Genomic DNA, 24,681 nt, shown 5'->3' with positions numbered 1-24,681 from the left:
GTATCTCTAATCCACTATATCTCTATAAATTAACCTCCATAATTCCTTAATACTCCTCCATACTCCTCTACAATCCATAATGACAAAATTTGTGACGGACAAATTTTCAGAATGACCCCATAAGGCATATCCATGTCAAGTAAAGTAGGTAATAATTATATGTAAATTGAGAATGCATTTTTTTTTTGCTTGCTTGCTTTCGGAAGAAGAATATTTGAATTTGAATTTTTTAGTAAAGGTCGTTGGACAACTGTTCTTAGCATTCTATTGGGCCGGAAATAAATAGGATACAATATGAGTTGATGGCTGATTTGTCACGTGGATATACACTTATTGTTGTTAATTAAATTTCGGGTTAAACAAATAATTGCTCGCACAGGTTTACCGTTAAGATCTGTCTGTTTGTCTGACTGTCTGAGAAGTACCTGGGACTATAGTGAATATAAATCAAGCCCAAGTTTTGTGTAAGTGATATAGTAATATTATTTAAACCTAACCTATATATTATGTTGTAAGTACTATAAATTTAATTTGAAAAAAAAACCCATAAGGATGAGAGTTTTACAGTAAAATCGATATTATAGTCTTTTCATTTAAGAAACCGTCTTGAGTGAAATTATAATTGAAATCTTCGCCCACCGAATTCACAATAATAAAATAAAATGACGAATTTAAAGTATTCTCGGACACGTTTGTCAAACAAAATAAGCTAAACAGCTTTTTATAATATCAACCTGTCACGTTTTTTCCCCGTATATTTCTTAGCTATAAAATATGTGCTGGTCGGTAAGATACTTGTGATTAGATTAAATAAATCCATATTTTTTTTCCTAAAATTAATAATTTTGTTTGAGTGCAAGGTCGTCTTGATCGGTTACCAAACGGAAATTGGCGATGGGAAAGTTTATCTAAAACAGAAGATTTCAATAATAATTAATAAAAGGAGTATGCGTGTTTCTGTTTTCACAGCTAACTAAATCCAGAATTAACCCGCACGAACTTATCTTAAGATCAATTTAAGATACAATTTGTCTTAAAATTATTACTTTTAATATTATTATAATAATATTATTATCATATTATGACAGAACAATACACTTATTAGCTATTCAATAAACGGGTTTGGCCGTTGTATTTTTTAGTTTGGTTTGACTGTCGAAGAAAATATTCGAAAAAATATACTACCGTGTTGTAAAACTTTGGTTCATTTTCCCCCCTTTTTTGTACACACATATTATTATTCAAAGTAACCGAGAATTATGAAGATATTATTTTATATTGAAGAAGTTTCGTCGTTACCATTTTTATTGGTTATTTCTGTATACAGTTTGTTTTTGAATTAAATAAACCGAAAAAATTATTTAATTCTAAATATATGGGGCTGATATTTTTTTTTATGGATTCATTTGGCGTTTCTATTTGTGTGTAAATATTTTTTGTAAGGTTTTTAAAAAAATGTAAATTATTTCAATAAAATATTTTCTTTTTTTTTAACAATTAGTTCGGCTGGATATAACAATTCGTATTTTTTTACATTAACAAACAATATTTAAAAATAAAACAATTTTAGTTAAAAAATTTTTTATTTTTATTTGAAAAGTAATTGATTTTTGTACAGATGCAAATATTACTGTTTGAAAAATAACACATTGTTTTTATGTCACAAATATTTTTGTTCGATAGTGAAATAATTTTATTATTATAATTTATATCATATAAATATTTTATGATGCTGAAATAAAGTTTTAGAATTGGTAGTAAACAAATAATTAAATTTTCAACAAGAACGGTCCATAAATAAAGCTATTAACTTTGACAATAGTATAAAACTCATTTCTGACCCAACTTGGTCTGGTAATCAAAATAAAATAATCCCTAAACATTAATATTAATAAAATTGTTTCTTTGTTTTTTGTAATTTATGAATCTAAACGGATGATTATATTTTAATAAAAACATTATTTCGAAAGACATTTTTTATTAATTTTTCCTGACGTCATTATGCATTATGGAGGAGGAGCATGGAAGATTATGAAGGAGTATTAAGGAACTATGAAGGAATACCATGGAGGTGAATTAATAATAGAGATAGTGGATTAGAGATAAGATATTAGAGATATTAGATTGCAGGATATATTCATGTATCGACGTATCTGCATGAAGTGTGGATACACTCTTAACTTCATCGCTTTAGCACTGAGCATCGCTGAATTTAAAGGTTCTTATCACTTATTAAAGGAATTATTTGGTAACTCAATTTATAATGTTACTATCTCCTGATTAGTCCTATTTTTTCAGCACAGAGACAAAGAAAACGGTATAACGTTGTGCGCCTTCAGCAATAATTGTAATTTTCCAAGAATATTACATTAAGATTTACCAAAAGTTGCTATTGTTCGGAATTCGTGACAACGTTATTTGCGTTCAGCTCGTTACCAATGCGGGTCGTGTCGTTTATCAAAGTTACATTATGTATATTGTTGTACATTGTAGGTGCGCACAATCCCTCTGAGTGAAACCGGGGTAATGATAATGTGCAGTTTTCGAAAAATCGATTTAGGGCCTCAAGGGTAATCGCCATCGCCAGACGCAGTTCACACGGTACGGTAGTTGTCCGGTTGAAGATCATAACGATTTTTCAGATATTTCAAAACAACTGTTGATCGCACACTTGCAACTGGACGAATCGTGTACACGAATATTTATATATATATATATATATATATAATTTAATTATACCCGTATTTAATTCGTCTTATCAGCGGAAAAAAAAAATGAGACGGACACATACGATAATAATATTACAATGTATATATATTGTAATACTATGGTTTTTTTTTGTGGGTTTTTTAGCTACACGATTCCACAAAGATATAACTCGAGGCGTCAAAAATAAAAAAAACGCTCTGTTGGTGGGAAAATGGCGACTTGGTACATAAATATATAATGTAATAATATATTCAGATAATCAGATAGTTATCGGAAAGACGATAGGTTTCAAAAATGTATACTTACAGAATTCCGTACATTACAACTGAACACGTTGGATTCGATTATACAATTATACGTCATAAAATGCAAACAGATAAATGTTTGATCATCATATTGAACGCTGTGCAAAACGTCCAAGTTCAGAAATATTGTCTACTAGAGTAATTACTACTAGTAGTGATTTTTTTAAAAATTGTACAGGACTTCTAGACTTGGATTGAATTACTTAACAGACCGAAGTAGACCGCCTGTAGTTATAAACTGTGACATATTTTACAAACCTATTTGTTATATTTTAATTGGCTGGCACCTCCCAGCCGGAGATAAAGACCTGCCGATGTGTTCCATGGTCGATTTACAGTATTCAAAGTGAGAGCACAAATGCTAAGCTTGAACGAAACGGCCAGAGGAGAGACTGTCTGTGTGCCGTGACTTGTGTTTTATACGAGTCATAATATCATTAATATATATACCTTGGAGACATCACGTCACGTCTTGGAGATGAGACAACTCAGTCCGTCATGGTCGTGAGCGCACGAAATGATGTTTGGCAACAGCAGCATGCTAAACGTTTACAAATGGTACAAATCCTACCGGTTTGTTGAAACCGATGTATCGGTCCATTAAATGTGGATGTACAATATATAGGGGAACGATATTTTGCTATTATACTTACTGACTGAACCATGTAAAACCAACACAAAACATCATCCACTTGTCCAAAAATGCTAACCAATAAAGAAATATGTTTAGAACAAATCGCATTGAAAAAATTAAATTAAAATTCCTTAGATTTGTAATTTGATTAAAAATGTAATTCCAGAGTTAAAACTAAGATAACAATATTATATGGAAATAGTTTAACCTGTAGTGCGTCAATCGAATAAAGCGTTATCAAAATAATCATCTAGCTAACACACGATTTAAATAAAAATTATTTGCAAGTAAGGTTTTCAATTTTTTTTTTTTTTAAACACAAATTCTTATAAAATATAATATTTATTACATATAAAATATATATATTTATGTATAATATATAATTCTGTTTTACCGTTGATTATTTATGTTAGAATAAGAATTTGCACAACACTGAAAATAGAATTTTCCAAGTACAATTTGTAATAATTATTATAATTATCCAAAGTTTTTCGAAGCATTAATATGAAAATCTTCATATGGTTTTGACCCATATTTATATGTAACTTCTACGTTAATATTTTAAGCGTTAAAGTATATTATAATATTTAAATTAAAAAAATCAACACACAGCAATTATTGCGTAAAGTTTGGACACCGACGTTACGATTGTTCCAATTCCGTTGATGTCTTTAGTCTTGTTGCATGTCTTATTACAAACTCACAAGAACCGTACAATCGCTAAACAACATAATACATAAATTGTAAGTATAGAGTTTTCTCGAGTGCCCACAACCAAATCGACCACCGGTCGGTTTACATTAACCCAAACTGGATATACAATCAAAATATTATTACTAACGTTACTGCGAATATGACGTATATTATGTACTATTTCCTGGTCGTATAAAACCCGGAATTACATTACAACGTCTTTGTTCCTTTGAATAATATTACATTTATTTGGGTTGCGCACAGACGAGAGACGGACAAGACATTTTTATGGACTTGGGGTTCGGAAATACCGACCGTAGCTAAGTATGCGTTTCTTTGGAAACCAGCTAGTTAAATTATTGTGATATTTTCACATAGTTGCTGATAATAATAAGTTATCGAAGAGTATGGAACCGTGGTCGCAGCGTTGATGATATACAAAATAAATTCATCCATTTTTTAAGCGGTTTTAACAATGCTTGGACGCGAAAAATAAACCTAACGTCGCCGATTAAGCATGTAAAAAAAAAAATCTGATACCATCACAGCTTTAACAAACTACAAATGAACACAACAGAACAACTTAGGTTATAACTCGTGACTAGAATTATGAAGTTGACGACCTATCCCAAAACGAATAATATTGCCACAGGAAAATGCTTTTAAAGTACGTCAAAGAAAGAACTATATTGTTTGTAAAAAGTCAAAAAGCGGTTTCAAACATTTGTTTACAGTATTTAAAAAAAAAAACACCTGGGTAAAACTTATTAATTCGTACTAAAATGTAGTTTTTAAAAATTATATGCAATCTCACTTTGTCCTATCCAACTATAGACATTTGAAGTAAATTTAAATATTAATCTAACTGCTTTACTTTTGGGTATGTTTTTTAAATTCGATTATTTTACTTTGTCAATCTTCTTTATTCGAGTGCGGCCACCGCTTTGTAATGGTTTGGTATATTTTACAAAATAAGATTAGTTGGGTATGAGATAAATTCCAATTGGGCTGTCACTCGCGTCGGTTGATTTATCAAAATTGTAATCGAATTTCTATTTTTTTTATAATTGAAAAGAAATTAAAAAAAAGGTGGATCGATAAATCGGTAAATAGATGAGGATTATATGTGATTTCAGTTCTAGCAATCTGATGATCTCGCTGTGAAGACCCAAGGGGAGTGGTATAATCTTATTATTTCATATAAGATTCTTGCCAAGCAAAAAATCATCAGGTAAGACATCGGATGAACTCTCAAAGCATTTAATAATCAACAATGATCCATATAATTAATTAGGGAGGTTTAATTAATATTTTTTTTAGACAGTTCGAGCCATCTCCAAATATTGGACAATAATTTTCCTGTAAAAAAAAAAGGGAACAAGTTTTGATATATTTGTCTTGTTTTTATGAGACTATTATTTTTAATTTGGTAGAATGAATTAAATTCAAACAACATGGATATTTATAATATATTATGGTAATTATTTTCGGGATGAAACTGGCAAGGTAAACTAATCGGTGCAAATTTTCGTTGCAAGAGATTTATTTAAATTAAGCGTACACCACTTGACGGTTACAAGTGAATTATACACAGAAATTATTAGAAAATATTATACCCAACGCGATTAACCGAAAAGGGTAATAATAAATAAAAATTTAACCTTAGAAGTCCATGTCGATGTCTTGACATTTTTAAAACGGTTAACTTTTTACCAATATTGGCACATAATTTCAATTAAAAAAAAAAAAAGAATCAATTCAATCAATAACTATTAAATATATTAAATACAATTAAATACTAGTTCATAAAGGAAAATATTTTAATAATAAAATTAAATGTTAAGTTAACCATTTATCTATATTTATGGCCAATTAATTTTCTCTCTTTAATAGTATATGTTTAGATTAAGATTACAATCCAGTAACTATAAAATAATAGATGATATAGTTGTTTCAACAGCTAAGTGCATTCGGTAAACTTCAATATTATGAAAAGTTATTTTGTTACATTAAAGTTTTGACAGTTCCTCGGTAACGTAAAAACGATTTATGAATAAACACCAACAATGCCTCTTTTCAACAGCTTTCTCGTTCTATTGGTAAAATTAATGGATACAATCATCATATTATTTAGTCAACCGTACTTGGCTACTGTACTAAATAACTTTTGAATAAAAAAAACTATCATTATAATTATTTTCAAATAGGTATCGTGAAATTTCCATAGAATTCAACGAATTCTGTACAATATTATTTAAATAATACAGTAAAATTCTATTACAGTCGATTGATGGTTTTTTTTTTGCCGTCAGCTTAAATATGTCTTTTTAAGTAGGTACCTATAATTATTGTTTACTTGTTCCACCCAGTCGTTAAGAAAAAAAAATGGCATAACCCCCTGCGGACGTTTTTTCACGGTTGACCGCAAACATATATTTACATTAAACCATAAAGACCACTCGGTTAAAATTCACGTCCCACGAGGTCTACTTGTCAGCTCGACAGTAGGTATTTTGCAGGTCTTTTACTAAAAAATTTTAAATAACAAATCATTATTTATGTATTTTATACACTAAAACTTTATTGTTTCGAGGTCAGTAACAAAATTAGCTTCAAATTTACGAGACCCATCCTTTTTACAAAATTACATACATTCGGTATGAGTGTCTTATGTGGTTTGAAAGCGGTCTGTTTATTGAACGTCTTGGCGAACCTGTTAAAGTATTCAAAAACAATACCCAACACTATACAAGCAATACATGTGGTTAAATTCGTGTTATCAGTGTTTTCCTGGATAAAAAAGCTGTTGAATTTTGTTGAAAAAAAAACTTTTAGACATACACTTGATGAACCATCGGCTTAATGTTCAGACCAGAGTACAAAAAGTTAAGAGTATCCACACTTCATGCAGGTACATCAATACACGGATATGTCCTGCAGTCTATTATCTCTAATATCTTAGCTCTAATCCACCATCTCTATTATTAATTCACCTCCATAGTATTCCTTTATAATTCCTTAATACTCCTTCATAATCTTCCATGCTCCTCCTCCATAATGCATAATGACGTCAGCACTGTGTCACAAAACTTGACGGACAAATTTTCAGAATGTACATTTTTTTTAGAGCAATCCCATAATTTTAAGAATATTAATTAAAATTGTAATACTCAATACAAATATTTAACAGTCATACGTTCCCAACTGTGTATCGAGAAGTTTGTAAAATAATTATTTGTGTTTTACTAATGAATGTCTTACTTCATGTCAATGAACACAGTAACAGAATAATAAGCATAATCTTTTGAAATGTTCATTAACCTTTTTCAGACAAGTACCCTCGTATGCACCGTCGATCGATTGGCATTGTTATAATTAACAATATACTGCATTTCCATAATAAATATACAACATTATTATTATTGCGGCCACTGGTCTGTCGATTGAATGAATATAAATTACACTTACCAACCTATATATATATAAATATATATAAATAATAATATGCAGAATGTACTTGAAGATACAAAAGATAAGATGCGCGTGTTGCATAGGTAATTAATGGCGGCCAGCTATATGTTCGGTGACCATTATTTCATTCAGAAACTCGGTACAGGTATAATATGGTATGTGGTCGCCCGAAGCCATTTTTATAATAGGTACTTAATTTATTGTAAATAATTAAAATACCTAATAAAGCATTTCTGTGCAGTTAATTAAAAAGGGCTATGTTGTGCGCCCGCTTTATATTTTTTAGCTGCCGTTACAATGATGGAAAGCTAGAATTTAATTAATATGTATATTTTTTTTAATTGCTCTAACATAAGAATGGAGAAAAAAAATTGTCTTGGAATTTTGTCAACTGCAGTGGCGACCATTTAGATGTGTTTTCGATTTGAATTGGGCGGCAAAGTTTAACTAGGCAATTAAGATGCACAGTTCTTTTGTGCGATAAAATATATAAAAAATAAACGAATATTAGTATAATTTCGCTCATTGTCTTCATTTCGCTGCATATAAAAATATAATATATAAAACGTGCGATAAAGAGAAATCAAAATCAAAAAAATATAATAAAGAAGTCGTATTGGTCTTGCGCCAGGAACGCGACCGTAAAATAAAATATAATATTATTCTATCAGTTGGAAACGCAAAAATCGTTTTCACGACCACGAGTATCTATTTAGTAGACTGGGGGGGGGGGAGAAGGAGTAAGGCAAAGAGAAGTACGCTCAATCCCCTCACACATCGCTGGGAAATCTGGGAAACAATAAAATAAAGGAAAAGGGTACGTCAAGAAAGTTGTACATTAGATTAGGTTTGGAAATATAACACTATTTTTCGCGTTTCACAGGAAAACATTGAATCATGGATATGTTTTCAGCCCATAACGGGCCCGCACTAGCCAAAATAAACAAATGTAAGGGACGGAGAGGGGAGGTGGTAAAATGGAAGAGTGCGAAAGGGCAGAGGGATGGGATGGAGATAAGTGATAATCGATAATCTCCGGATTGCTGATAAGAGATTATCAAGATTATTCAAGGTTAATAGACAGATTTTATCTATTAACCTTGATTGTTGTTATTGATAACCAAATCGGCTGATAAGAGACAAATAAATCAAACGTGACAGATTGATAACGCTAAAATTTTATAATTAATTACAATTTTTGTATGTATAAATTTACTCAATATTCGATTATTAGTTTTTTCTTGAGTAAATATTATATTTTATCCTTAAACAACTGACGGTTTGTGTTAATATCAGCGATTTGAATCAACACTTATACTTAGGAAAAATGGGAGAAGCTTTATTCACTGCTAGACGGCCATACCTAATGTTACGTTTAAGAACGATGGAATTAAGTGAAATTATACATTTCCAAGAGGATGTAACACCTATGTTATATCTTGTGTATTTTTTTTTGTATTCCTCTTCTTTTATTAATTGGTGACTTTACATACATATTTAGAATTACTAAATACGCAAAACAGTCATATTATAACTACTTGATGGACGAATCGCTTTTAAAAATAAGTATAAAATAGTTTAATCAGTAAATTGGAAATTACTCGGTAAGACTCATGATGTGATGAAATTAAATTTAACTAGGTTTAGGTATATTCCTTTGTGAGTACTAACGGATAATTAAGAGGTTACAGAACCCTTGTTAAAATAATAATTACTATAATATAATGCTCCAAGTATCTCCTCAATTTTGGCAAAGTTAAAGAAAAAATAAACAATACACACAATTTTCGGTTGTAGTAATTAATTTTGATACAGTTGAAACGTTTTCGTTATACCTGTCGACTAAATGGGTTTTTAATTGCACGTTGAGTACCGTCAAATTAAATTATTTCTGTCTACCAGTTTACACACTTGATGTAAATAAAGTGACAAACTCGCAAAGTACATTCACATGTCGACCTTTGTAGTGCTTACAAGACAATGTAGAATGTAATTAATAATTTCTACTCATTATATTATTATACTGGAGAGTCATATAAAATATATTGTTATGTACACACAAAGACTATTGTGATGAATGCATTCGTTGTACTCACCGTTTATTGATGAAAATAATTATTGTTTTTTGAAATGTTCACCTGAAAAATAAAAACACAATACGTTAATTATAATTCTCGCTCTATAATTCTTATACTCCTAAGAATATGGTCACAACCTATTGCTTAAGTCACAAAATAACTTTCTAGTTTTCATGTTAATTTTTAGGGTATTTTTTACGATTTCGTGGGGCAGGTAAGTAAAGAAGTTTATCAACACCCGACTTTATTAAATATCTTTGATGTATGGTTTTTGATCACAATCAATTAAGAATTGCCAATGGAAATCAAGAAAACTTTTTCAACTCCACGTCGAAGCTAAATAACGACAAAGGAGACTAGTTAATTCTTACTGTCTTGTGTCATTTTATTCTTTATCAAATTAAATGCCAAGAACTATGTACATAAAAATATATATTTTTTTTTAATTAAAAAATATTAAAACTACATAGGTTCAATCGGTGTGTACATGCGAACTCAATTTATTTATATCTATGCACTCTATCAAGGATATTTACTGATCCTTATCGTTTTAATAGATGCTCGGTAATATTTTTTAATAGTTTCAACAGTTTCAAAGCTGTTTAGGCAATAACCGTTATATTTTTGTCTATACTTTCTGAGCAATTAACTGGGCTTACAAATAATAAACTATTATAGCGTTGGTGTACGCCACTAAAAATATATTGATAATATTGTGTTATATTCGTGTTGGCCTATTCGTGTTCGGTCTTGGTTGTTTCTTTTTATAATAATATATAATATCAGCAAATGGACAAGAGATGAGAATATTTTAACTACTTTAGATTCTTATCCGACGATTAGTTATTAGAAAACACTAGTTGACTAAGACTTTATAATCGCACAAGGTATGCGCACCGTGTAATCAATCCGGCCACCGAGTCGCATAGTGCATCTAAGTGATATTACATTAATGAACTATTTTGTTGTTGTTGTAAAAGTCTGCTTTGCACTATTCAAATGCATATTTAAACAACACAACGCTGGTGTTTCTTTGCTGTAGATTTATATGTAAATACACGATGAGCGATGTGTGGGGTGGAAAATGAGCTTGAAATGGAATAAAAAAAGGTCCGTCTCGGCTGTTTGGGGAGGAAATATTTTTTTTCTAATACCGACCAAAGAAAATGAATGTGAATACGGTTTATGATGAAACTCGGTTTATGTATTTGAACGTGGCACCCGACAGCTGATATCTTAGACATAATGTCGAACGGGCCGAATGTGAGAGGGGTTGGAAAGTTTTTTTTTTTACAAACATACTTACTGACTAAACCAAATAACAACGGATTTCTTTTTCGGTCAATATCACTAATGAAAAAAAAATATATATTATTGTTCGGGAAACATTGATATGTTTCCATTTGTACATTTATCACAGTAATATAATACTAAAAAAAAATCGTTCAAAAATGGCCCAACACTTTAGGTCTCTCTTCTATTCCAAACGGTTTGGTCGCATCACTAGATTGCCAGTTTTAAGCGCTATTAATACCCCAACATATTATAATTCATAAATCCGGTTTACATAAATCAAAACTAAAAGAATTTACACGTTAAACGATTCAATAGCTCATATTTAGTCATGTAAGCACTGTATGAGCTATTATAATATATTTTAAAGTTTTCACAAAAGTTTTTATTGCTATAAGCTGTATGTCCCACCAGTAAGCAATAACTTAACCGTCGTTTTATTACCTCAAGGCTTCAGCACATTCCACGGTTAGTCTTGAACGAAGCCAATAGTTTTAAAGGTGATGCCTATGTGTTTATCTGTTAATTTATCGTTGCTGGTATAATATTTATACGATCATGATATTTGAGAAACATTAATACAACTTGAAACGTTTGTGTTGTGACAAATAAACTGAAAAATATTAGTTTAATATGTTTTGAAAAAAAGAAAATAGTTATCCGAAAAAAACTAAGCAAAACCCTTCGTTTTTCAGAAAAATGCAATAAGTAATTGTATTTTGATGATTTGAATTGAATTTTGACCGAATCTGATAAATAATTGTATAATTTACTGTATTATATCACTTGGAAATTACACAATATGTTATCGTCTATGTGTAGCCTTACACGTTTTAACGTTAGGTTGGGTTAGGTTAACGTTAAAGTAAAATATTTTGAAAGACAAAATCCGAAAACGTATAATACAGGTGATCAATTTAACGTAACACACTAATTTTCCAGAAAGTCCATTACGTTATAATTATTTTGCTATTTTATAATATCAAAAAAATGTTGTTTGAAACTAGACTATAGAAGTTGACCAATCAAAATTCGAAAATGACCTACACCATTCGAGTGTGACGGCTTTGGCAAGTACACGCTCGACTAGCACAACGACAACAATTAATGTATACAACAATATTGAACCGTTTTAATGGATTTTCGGTAAACATTGTGGTAGGCGTAGCAGGAGGGGGACGGAAGAAAACGGCGAGTTGCAAATAATTAATTGTGACGGTGATGAATGGATGGCATACATAATATGTATTGTATATACAGGATACCGTTCATTCCGTTGGGTTGTAAATCCTAACAAGGACCGTGTGGCCGATCGTCGGCGGAGACAGTGTTTTGGCACGAATCGCCATTTGTGCGTGCAAATAACTAACAACTAACGATAATAACACAATAATTGTATTGGAGTTTTTTTGTTTTCTTCAAAAACGGTGCTGTGCGTGCGCCCAAGTGATTTACCGTCTCGCTCTTCATATCATAGCAAGCACAAGATGCGATAATAATTGCCGCTCAAGGCGCAGATAGCTGAACTCCATATAATACGGAACGCGTAGGAGGCTGCCATTTTGTGAACGGTTATTGTTTTGTCCATGATCGATGTTGTTTTTTCCATGACTTCAATCAGTAATACGACGGTGTTATCACAGAACGGATAGAAGCCAGAAGGGTCACTAGTGATAAGAATCGCAGTCGACGTCGGCCATTTTTGTGGGATTTATTTGTGTATAAAATAATATATATATATATATAAATGTATATAACATATAAATATGTTTGTGATTCTGCGCTATCGACTTGACTTGTAATTGTTATAAACAGTAATAACAGTCATGAAACATAACTGTAAAGGTTCTAATACCCACAAAGATGGTGGGAAAATGGTAACTTCAATCGTCTCTGTTGGCCGGCAAGTAACTTAGCAATCTAGTTTATTGTATTTATTATATCTGTATTCATTGTAAACAAAAAAGTGACGGCCGTTTTGTAAAGACGTCATATTAAGTCGTCTAAGGAAAATGGCCGCCGCGTTTTTGTGTGATAAGAATGTCAATTTTTATCATTGTCCCCGTGCTATTATCACTGGTGTTATCATCACCTAACCTAACATTTTAATATGTATCATTGAAAAATAACGCATGTGGATATGTCTTATGGCTTTGATCGCATTGGTGTGAAATGATCTCGTGATCTATTCGTCAACAGCTGACCTACCGCAATAATTGATATCGAATCAGTTTATCGATCTCCAAGGCCGTCGCTATGTCAATATTTGACTGTCCCGTTATGGTTTTGATTCTTAAGCATTCTTGAACGGACCCCAGCCAGCCGTAAGACATATCCGTGTCAAAAATTAAGAACAATTTTCTATTCGAATGATTCTCAACTATGGAAAATACACAGTTTATAAAGATTTTTTTTTTTTTTTCATACCATACCCACACGTCGTTTCAATTTATACTCTAATTTGTTATGACCGGCTGGCATATTGAGGTGACCCTAATGGCGTAGAGCAAGTGATACGATTGTGTTTCGAATTCCTGGATGTGTGTGGCTAGTATTATGACAATTAGGCCGAAACCGGTCAGAGGCAGAATTCGGATGTAAAGGCATATAATATTATAGTAGCATAGTAATGTTATTATGATCCAAAGACGACGGTTAAGGTATTAATTTATACCGGGTTTGTACACGTGGCCCGACTACTATGTAATTTGACCACAGCCGGCGCTCGAATAGTGTAAGATTATTGCTAGAATAATATTATCATACTGCCCTAGGTTTAATTCCAAATAACAAAAAAAAAAAATTAATAAATAAATAATACAGCCTAGTTTTTTTTTTCCACAAAACGTTAAAACTATTTATTAGTTTAAAACCCAAAGAGCTGTATAATGATAGTATACTACCTACATTCGAACCCCGTTATGTAACTTGTATTTTTCATACATATTGTATTAAAATATCATTTCTCTCACACGAGTCGAATCTACCAATAGTTCATATTTCTGGATATATTTTTAGCCTGGGAGTCAACTATAAACTTTGGACGTGCAAAGGACAACGCAATGAATCTTCGGATATGGGATTTACGGTTGTTAAATTGGACACGAATTGAATGCATGAAAGATGGTATAAGTTACTAACGAGCTATCACTTGTGATGATCACTTGTGTGATCGACGACGGTTACCATCCCCACCGTGTAATATAATATTATTATTATTATTGTTACTGGAGATATCAACAAGCTGATAACGACTGGGCGTTGCCAAAGATACGGTATACGGATCGGTCACGCTTAAGTACGTTTTATTATTTTATTATCTGTTTTTGTATCTTCCTAATCGAGATTCGTTTGAACCGCCGAGTTAAACACATTTTGTCCGTCCGCGTGTTCCCAACAACATATTATTATTATAAGCAACAGTGAATTCGAAAACAACTCGGACAGCTTGAAAATAATCTTCAAGATTTTTTGGAAAGCCAATTTTGAAACGATGTTTCATGACCGCTGAAAAATACTTTTTTTATTAGTTGCTAAACATTGCTCAGTATCACCCTTGCTAATTAACTATACAGATCAATAGATAAATTTGAATTTCATATAAAAGTGTGATAATATCGTTTTGACTGATAAGACACAAGTTTTTTTTTATCACAGTACTGAAACAAATTAAAAACATGTAATAGAGAAATTTAATTTCGCCATTCTAGTCACACTGCAGCTCGCCTTTTCGTTTACTTTATAATATTTTACTTATTGCGACCCACTGGTATCACCTCTTCTTATCTTTTATCACACCGCCATATCTCTTATCACCCCTCTTTATCTCTTATTATAATCGGTCGTTTGGGAGCATATTCAGTTAAGATTACTCCTTGAATAGGAGAAAATGTTTTGTTTTAGAATTATTAAAATGTAGGAACTCTTAAAATTTCTATACTTGATCTAACAGCACATCAATAGACCACCAAAGAAAGCACAAAGGATGCACTTTAGAGACCCAGTTGATCGCCTTACATATCTTTGTTAATGCTTACCAATTCTGATATCTCTCCTACGGGGGAGCCCCTTTTGGGATACTTCTATGAAGTTTTGTCAAGTGGACTTGAATACTAACCGAGTTCATAGTGTTTAATGGTTAGGGGATCTCGTTGAACACTTCCGTTTAACCTTTTGGCTGACCGTTGACATTTCCTGTTTGGCCGGTCCATTACCTGTCTGTGGAAGGATATTACTTGTGCCATTAGAGCAAGTTTAATAATGTTTTGATGTCTTTTAAATTCATTTCCGTGCCCACACTAACCCGTACTATGGTTTCTATGTCAGTTTAATTTTCTGGCATCAGATCCTTAAAATCCGTACAGTGTACTAAAGTATTTTGAGTAGAGCCAGTTTGGAAATGATAATATTTTTAAAAACGTTTTCAAAAAAACCACAAAAAGCGTTTGAGTAACTTGTTTTACGAACTTAAGCTTTTGAAGTATTCTTGTATAGTTGGAAATATCACATAATGCTTCTTAATTTTTGTTTTTTTTTTCTTAACACTCACTTTTTCAAGTATGAATCAGTTTTTTTTTTAAATTAATTTCTATTAAGTGGAGGTAATGTAGAACAAAAGTTTTGAAATGTTGGTGTAGCTATACAACCAAAACAGTGTTATTACTTATAATTGTATATATTTTTTTGAACCTCACCTTACTTTTTGTTTTGGACGAAAAACATTTTTGAAAACATTAATAAACTACTTTTTTTTTCTTTTTTTACTATATAATGTTTGGACATAATTATGAAATTAAAATTTCAACATCCATTAATGGAATTGAGTAAATAAAGTACAGCATTCAAGTGCACAACGATGAAACTTGACTCAAGACAAAAAGGAAAAAGCTGGCTCGCTTCAAAAAACTTCCTTTTCAATTTCGCGTCGACGATAAAAATATATATATATATATACACACACATCATATTTTAATAAACCAAAACGGCGGTTTGAGTCTTTTTTTGTAATATAAAGTTTTTGAACAAAAACCAAGTATAATATTTTTCTTGATATTGCACAAGGGTCGCACTCAGCACATGGAATAAAACTTTCCTAATACCAAGTCCATAAAGTAATGGGGAGGGGGAATGGTTTTTGTTTGATTATTACAAAAATATTAAGTCGAAATAATAATATTTTTTCCACTATATAATTGGAGAAGATAACCTAACCGAGCAGACAAAAAACAAAACAAATGACTTAGCATAATAATTAGTTTGTTAAACCCCGCTGAGTGATTGTTTTGGGGTTTTTTTTTTAACAGTCAAGGCCACAACGCCGAACAGTCTCTTCTTGTTTATAATATGAATTCATTTCTATTGAAGAACACAATAATTTATTTACGGTTATTGATTACTAACAAAGTGTTAAGTACGGTGCGCCGCGGTTAAAGAATGTTTTTTTTTAATACTAGTAAAACCGCATAATTAATGATGTGGATGACCGGACAAGTTCAAAATATTAATTACCATATAATATTACTACACTCCGAGTCTTGGTGGTGAAGTTTTTAAATTATTTTATTTACACGCACAATTACTCTCAGAAATAATAAGGCCAGATATTATAAAACTACTAAAAAACGTTTGGCCAGAACATATAATTAAGACTATACTATCATCATACACTGTCGCAAGGAGATTATAGATCGGAAATAATCATATCATTATCAGGACATATACATGTATTGATGACATTGCATGAAGTGTAAGCACTCTTAACTTTTTTTTCTCTTATAATTCTTGAAGAACTCTACAAAGTTTGCGGTTTTCTGGTTTGTAAATGAAAAACACAACTGAAATGTCTTATTTTAGGACTTGGTCTAAAGTCCAAGTATTTATTTAAATAACGATAAAAAATTATTCCAATTGTCTGAACCAAAGCGAATAAATTTCATTGGATTTTTTCGATAAGTAGGACTATTAATGGCTGTGAAATCAATTTGAATTGAATTTTTTTTTATTAATATTATTATTACCAAAACTAAATTTCCTAAATTATTTTCCGCTAAATTTCTATAACCCTATCCGGGGATTCTCAGTGAACATAATAATATACATAAATATTATATTATGGCATACCGTTAAAGTAACTTTTACAACCGTGCCGCCGCTTCTTACACCGACAAATCGTCGGCACTGCTGTCACTTGATAGACTATTAAAATAAAATATAACGTCTTTATGAGTGCATGTGTACATGTGTCCATAAAACGCACGTTTATTTTCTGTACGGGATTGTCTTTTTCTTCTTTTTTTCTGTTTTATGTACATAAATTTTCGGTCGACAAATGGAGAATAAAAGTGAATGATCACTGAAAAGCCAGAAAAGCGGTTGTATTTCATTTTTTTTTTTATATCATTTTCCAATAAAACGCTACTTCGGTTATTTCTTGGGCGTGTCGTACATCAAAGTTGGGTATTTAATCAGAGGCAGGCCTCTGGGAATAGCACACACAAATCAACACAAACAATATTCACAAGTGGGGTATTGAAGCTGAAAATAATCATAAGTAGGTAAAACTTAAAAACATATACCTGTGATTTTAATGACATTACTATTGTTCATAATACCAGAACAAAATGTGGAAGCATAATAAGTAAGTAAACTATGTAAACAAATTTTAAATTAAAATGCAAAGTCTTCTATCTATGGCTCTATAGTAATAAGAGGTCACCACCATGAAATGGACCACGCTTTTGTATCTTATCAGCTGATCCTCCATAAGCTTGGGAAATTAGTATTAGTATAAAACAATTTCAGATAATAATGAATTTTACTTAGCGCAACAAATTATTTAAAAATTCAAATAATATATTTTCCAAGTGCGTTTTTTATGGCAACAAGTAAATAGAACAGTTCCATTAGAAAAACAAATATGGAGATGCATTTTGTAAATTTTTAATGTGACAAGCCAAACTGCTAACAAGTTACTAGTTGAGTTGCTCAAATATTGTGTTAGCGTTTTATCCTGACAAAACCATTGCTAAACACACTATAAGTACTTTAATAACGACAAGTTGTATTGATAGTTTGAAAATGAGAACAATTTTCCTAAAAGCTTTTGATGTATACATTTTTAATGGTTTACAATGTGTCCATGCAAACGTTTTGTGAACCGTGACATGAAACCGTTGGAAAAACATAAGCCACTGTTATTCAAATGACGTCATTAAACGTCTTATATAATAACGTTATCGTTTTCAAAAGCGTTTACACATTTAGGGTGTTACTTTACGGTATGTGAACTTGCAATTTATGATACTTATAAAAATATAATATTCTATACAAATCTCCACGACCTAATTATTGTGTAAGAAAATTTAATGTATCAGATAATTAATGGTATGCCCGCAAACTACTGTGAATTATTAAAATATACTTAAGCTATTTTTTTTTTAATGGGATGAGACCGCTAGACCGTAACAGTTCTTATTTTTTTTTGGTTAGGAATCTATTCGTAGAATATTAAAAATATTTACCACTTTTCTAAATGGTTTTCTTTGAAAAATGAATTATGGAAAAATAAAAAAAAACACCATAACTGATTTAATGTAATAATGAGAAAACCTTGACCGAGTAAAATGATATTAAGCAGAGTAAAAGCTATGTTTTATTTATGATTTAAAAATAAATAGAATTTTTAGGAATTTTCCATCCATCGTTGACAAATATTATACTAAACAAAAGCGTGGAAATTCGAAGTTATAGCAAAAATTATAACTTACTTTAATTTTTTTATACATTTGAAACTTTAAAAATTGCGGAGAAGGTAAGTACATATATTACCATACATACATTTGGAATTATAGCAAAAGATAATACATGAAAATTGTACAAAAAACTCAATAGTTTTGCCAAATATTAAACATAATATAAAAAATGTAGTTTTTGAATATTTTTGTACTTAATTTGCAAGTTTTTGGTGAGGTCTTAAAAATGTATTTTGAAGTTTGATTTGACTGTTGCACAAAACAAGGGCTTATGCTATAACTTCAATATAATTATGATAGGCATTTTTCGTCTTCGCCAATATATATTTTATAGTAGTGAGCATAAATGTATACTAGAAGTAACTTGCACGTATTTACCATATAAAATTGAACCGCGCCATTCCTGAAAGGAATTTTTTCTTGATATAATACATAGTCAGTCAGTTTCACCATCTATTATTAAATACACTCTTAACATAATGTTATTTAACAATTCGTTTAAAGTGAACATCTGCTTAAATTAAGTAAGATTCACCATAACACTGATCATTATTAAATTCTATTTGTTAAGTTAACGAAATGTTACTTGGGTTACCAAAGCGGTTACCTCGATTCCAACGTTCTCATTGGTATCACGAAATGTGATAACTGATAAGTGATAATATTATCATTTTATATCTATGGCATTTTAACATGTCAATTAACTTTTCTACAAGCTGATTTCGGTTGATTAACCTAACAATCGTTTTAAAAACTTGTTAAGGCTAACAAATCTCGATGAAACCCAATTTTCACCAACTAATTGTTAAATATAATTAACAATAAGTTAAATCCTTAACAAATGTTAGTGAAATCGGCTGATTTCATAGTATAGTTAGAGCTTTCGGTTAAGGAAACTTTAACGGTTGATTTATTGTGGATTGTCTGAAGTCGGACAAGGCACGGCACTCGTTGGGAGAGGCTGATCTACTTGTTTAGAGATAGTTCACCTGGTGAGAGGTGGTTGTGTTTGGGAGAAGGTTTAAAAAAGTTAAAAAAATTGTGTGTATTTGCGGTTGATAATAATTTTCAAAAAAAAATTTGGCACGTTTGTCTGGTGTGACGCGCTAGTCGTCGACACGTGTGAAACGGAAAATGATAAATGATAATTTTCAGCGAGGAAAAACCTTTGAGACTTGTGAGTGAAAAAGAGTGTATTTACACATGCTTAAGGGTTCGTCGGGAAAAAATAACCGGCACGATTTATATAGATAATATAGATGTATGTGTGCAGTATGTATATACACATATTATGACGTGTAATACTCGAATAACGTCTTGTACTTAAGATGTCTCAATAGCCCCCAAGGAAACATCCTTCTTCAGGCGTTCCGAACAAACAAAATGTGTTCATACAACTCGCGTTTTCAATCTTTAATTTCGAGTGTCTACACTAAAAACCACAACCGTTTTGAACCTCGGACTCGCTCAATCACACTACACAGAGATACATATTGTATTGAGTTTATATTGTAAGTAAATAAAAAAATAAAAACCCCATTTATTACTTCAAACGATCCAAGCGCACACTTATTGTATATGGAATAAAAATATCAAAATAAAGAGCTGTTCGAAGAAAGTAATACCAAAGTCTCGAATAACTGAGAATATTTTATATTATTCGAAACGCTATCATATTACTATCATATATACACAGCTAATTTTCCATAATCAACTACATCAATTCTTATCACAATTCCTAATCAGCTGCGCTATCCACGTAATTCCCGGACAAGTAGTTGATTATTAAAATACATGCTCATTACTGGTTTAGTTAATTACTGAATTGTATTGTACTTTTTACTTTTTCCATTTTATTCTTATAGCCGGAAATAATAATAAAATGTATTGGATTAAAAAAATAAAAATACTTACTTCGTTTATATGTATAGTAACGATCCATAAAAAGTGTATTTTATGATAGGAAAAAAACTATCTATAGGTAGTGTTATAAGTAGACGTCTTTGAAATAGCGTTAAAATATCGTTGTGAACTTTTAAATTATAAAAAAAAAAAGAAATATAGACTAGTATCATAAAATTAAATTGTACTAATTCCTTACTATACGTGGACTCTTAGTACAGTGCAGCTCGCCTCCTGTTTGTATAATATTATAAAATATAATAGCTGACGATGACGATAAACTAAGTCATAAACTTTATCATTATAAGAAATAATATCTAATATAATATTATTAGCTCCCGTTCGTTTGTCGGCAACACTCATTCACAAATCGGATTGACATATTATTATGTATAATTTGTAAACGGCATATCAAAAGTCAACATTTAAATTTAACCTACAACACAGCTTTGACTTTCAATTTAAATATATTTTCAGTAAACGCATTAGTAATACATTATTAGTAATATGACAGTTCAAAATTGAAAACATTTTTTTTGTTAATTGTGTGTACATTTTCTGATCATTCTTAATGTATGTTATAGACATCTAACAACAACAAAAAAAAATCAAAATAAGATTGGGGGTTAAAAACGACCATTGTAAAAACAATACCTTCTTAGCTGCGATCTGATGACTTGATACTTTTTATCAATCATTATATTGCTGCGAATATTATACCTTTTTCAAAAAAAAAAAAAATGTTGCCAGCGTTGACGATGCTATTTCAGATCACAATTGACGACTTCCGGTAAAAAAAATCACCCCCGTGCTCGTAGGGGAAGTAAATGGGGGGTGAGAGGGCATAGGGGAAAGGGACGACATCCACTGTTCACGGCCTTTATAACTGCCACTGCAAAAAAACAATATATACGACTTAATGTATTTATTATGCCGTTGCTGCAGACGTCTTGTCCCGCTGAATACAGCCATCCATTTGGATCCTTGTAACAGCGACAATAAACAAAAGCTGTTGACTTTCGCCAGCAATCAGTTTCAGAGACCGCAAAACAAGCCCACCCGTTTGAACCCGGTGTCAGCTACCCTCTCCAAAAACGTTTTATTATACTGTGCCGGCTCAAGACGAGTTTTCGGTTCCCATGCCAGAATAATATGCTTGAAAGAAAGTCGCAGAGATAATTTTGCATGTCCATGTGTTATAATAATTATTGAAACTTCAGGAAAAAATCGGTTTTTAAAATGTAATAACAGGACCGCCTTTTTCGCGGAGTCAACAGTGTAGCCAAAATGAACGAAAAATGGGAACTCCCCTACACCTGCTAGCACTGTCCATTTCTCAAGATGTCGGACATGATTTTATCTCTTCCATTAGAGAGCCTGTGTAAAAACAAAATATAGTTTATTTGCTGTTTGTTCTGTGTCTGTGTATTCAATTACTTCTTTTAAATTTGTACTTTCATGTAAGTTGTGTGTTAGTTAATTTTACAAGCAATTGTGTCTTAAAGTGATGATTCGAGCGATGACGATATGTTGACAATGGTAGCTGCTGCATGCACATTTATTGATATTAGTAAAATCACCTATATATTGCGTGGCAAATTAAAAAAAAAAATAATTATATTTTTGATTAATGATAATGAATTTATCAGTTATATTTGCAAATACAATTGGTCGCGTCAACGCCTGTTTACACCAAATAGATGTTACAAAAATAAAAACAGATTCATTGTAAATGTCTATAGGTTAGGATCCATCACTTAAGATTAGGTTGGGTTGGTTATACTTAAACATACAAAATTATGAAGTACCTACCCCAAAGATGTGTAATAGTTAATATCGCTATAATAAATTATCCGTGACGGAAAACGTTGCAGGGATTTGCTCTTACCAACGTAACTCAACAACGACCGGCCAAAATGTTTTCACCCATTTCACATTCTTTACATTTCACAGGCGAAAAAAACATTACAGAACTACGACACATTGCGATCAGCTTGATTTAGTACCACGACCGTGTCAGTAAGTACAACATTCCGATTTATCAGGAAACAAGATGCCACTAAGCACCGACATTGACACGTTAAGAACGTAGGCGTCAGGCCAAAGAGAGTACATAATATCGAATAGGTTAGGTGCCTGACCTTTTTTTTTTTTTTAGTAAATTAATTTATTAAGTCAGGCTGTAACATATACAAAATTACCATCATCACTAATTGATTAATTATGACAAATATTTATTTTAAACACCGACAATGTCTTTTGCAGTGTTTCCATATTCCTCTCTCTCTCTCCCCACACACCTGCACAGAAAAAAAACTGCAATACCTCACACCTTCCCCTCAAAGACTTAGTCATACCTTATTTGGCTGATTTTCGACCATCGGTGGATCGCTCTTCTTATCTTAAGCGTTGCACATCAATTAACCATTGATTGACTGACCGATAGTACCGTTGCAGATTAAGCTTGATCGTCTTCTACAACAGTCCGAAAGCAGTGCCTACATGTTTAAATCGAAAACCGTGTTCTCCATGTTTTATGATTTGCCATGCGCGTGTAATGGCCGAGATTTGTCCACTTGACATTATTTTATCCGGCTGACCCAAAATTCCGGTTAAGTAGATTGTAGTCTAATGATACGCCATTCTTATTATGCTCTCGGTTCCATCAGATCACAGGGCCACTAGCAATAGGGTCGGGGACTTGTGTGCTCCTCCATATATTTCAAAATGTGGTTTAATTAAGCGGGTCGGTTAACATGGTAGTCCGACTACCAATGAATCACGGGCAATGTGTGTTGAACTAACACGGTTAACTATTATATAAAGCGAGACGAATGTAATTATTCTTATCATACACGTGTGGATTAGATGAACGCACATTGACGGACAAACAAAATCGACGTTGAAGTAAAATACATTTTAAGCGACAATAAAAACCGAAATGCATGCATTTTTCCGAATTTACTCGCTGCTGGCTTTGTAAATAGCTTTTTATGTTGTCAACTATACGGTTAAACGGTAAACCCAATGCCGAATGGGATTTTTAGGTTGGCTTTAATACTTGCCTTGCTGTTGTCAACGGGCTCAATCCATTGTCGTTCGTTTCTTAATCTTTCATGCGGTACCTCGATTATCGATTTTGGTCGAGTAGAACGGAGAGAAAAAAAAGGGATTCTGACACAACAGAAAACACAATATACATGTGATTACACGTGTTTGCCTTTGTATGACGTATAGTAGTTGTGCTATTTACATATTTTACTATGATACCGCATTAGTAACCAGTCCACGATCCGCACGGTCCGGACAAACTTTAATACAGTTAACGAAACAAAACGGTAATAATAAGTCGCGGATAAAGAGATTTATTTCCAAGACAATGCGGTTTCGTGTATAACGTTATGAATGATGTGAGTACCACATCAGCAGCTCTGGTGCTGCTTGGCGTTAAGACCGGAAGTACGCGGTGTGTGTGTGTGTGTCTTAATAACAAACTCCATTACCGAATAGGTAACTTGTGTACACACATATTATACAAATCTGTCGTATCACACACAGCCGACGAGCGATTCGCGTTATCTGTGTGTAATACCGTTGCTGGTTGATGACATCTTATTGAACAACGTCTTGGCCGGAACCGCTATTTTCCGAATCGATACTATCGACACACAATAGGAGAAACAAATGTGATCGTGTACAAGTCGTACGTACAACTCGTTTCCAAATATTCATCACCGCGAGGGAGTTGCCGGATTAAACGTGGAAAACGAATTCAGCCCTTGGAAACAATAACGAATTGCCACCCCCTTCACCCCATAGAAAGTATGCCCACAAAAATGTTCGCC

The 24,681-nt window shown here is 32.0% G+C and overlaps 1 protein-coding gene across 2 annotated transcripts in view; it reads right to left on the bottom strand.

The window, feature by feature from the left end:
• LOC126847006 (cardioacceleratory peptide receptor) overlaps positions 1-24,681 on the bottom strand; it is a 135,835-nt gene that overhangs the window by 65,625 nt on the left and 45,529 nt on the right. For both annotated transcript variants that reach the window (XM_050586934.1, XM_050586932.1), the window contains exon 3: positions 9,909-9,950. The gene's annotated coding sequence lies outside the window, so the exon portion shown is untranslated. The remainder of the gene's footprint in view (positions 1-9,908; positions 9,951-24,681) is intronic.

Source organism: Adelges cooleyi, unplaced genomic scaffold (genome assembly GCF_023614345.1).
Source record: "Adelges cooleyi isolate 19-005CV unplaced genomic scaffold, UGA_ACOO_1.1 ACOO_flye_CR_arks_rails_tigmint_CR_PRNA_9, whole genome shotgun sequence".
NCBI classification, from domain to species: Eukaryota; Metazoa; Arthropoda; class Insecta; order Hemiptera; family Adelgidae; genus Adelges; species Adelges cooleyi.
Note: the sequence above shows the minus strand (reverse complement) of the source record. Positions and strands in the feature narration are given on the sequence as shown.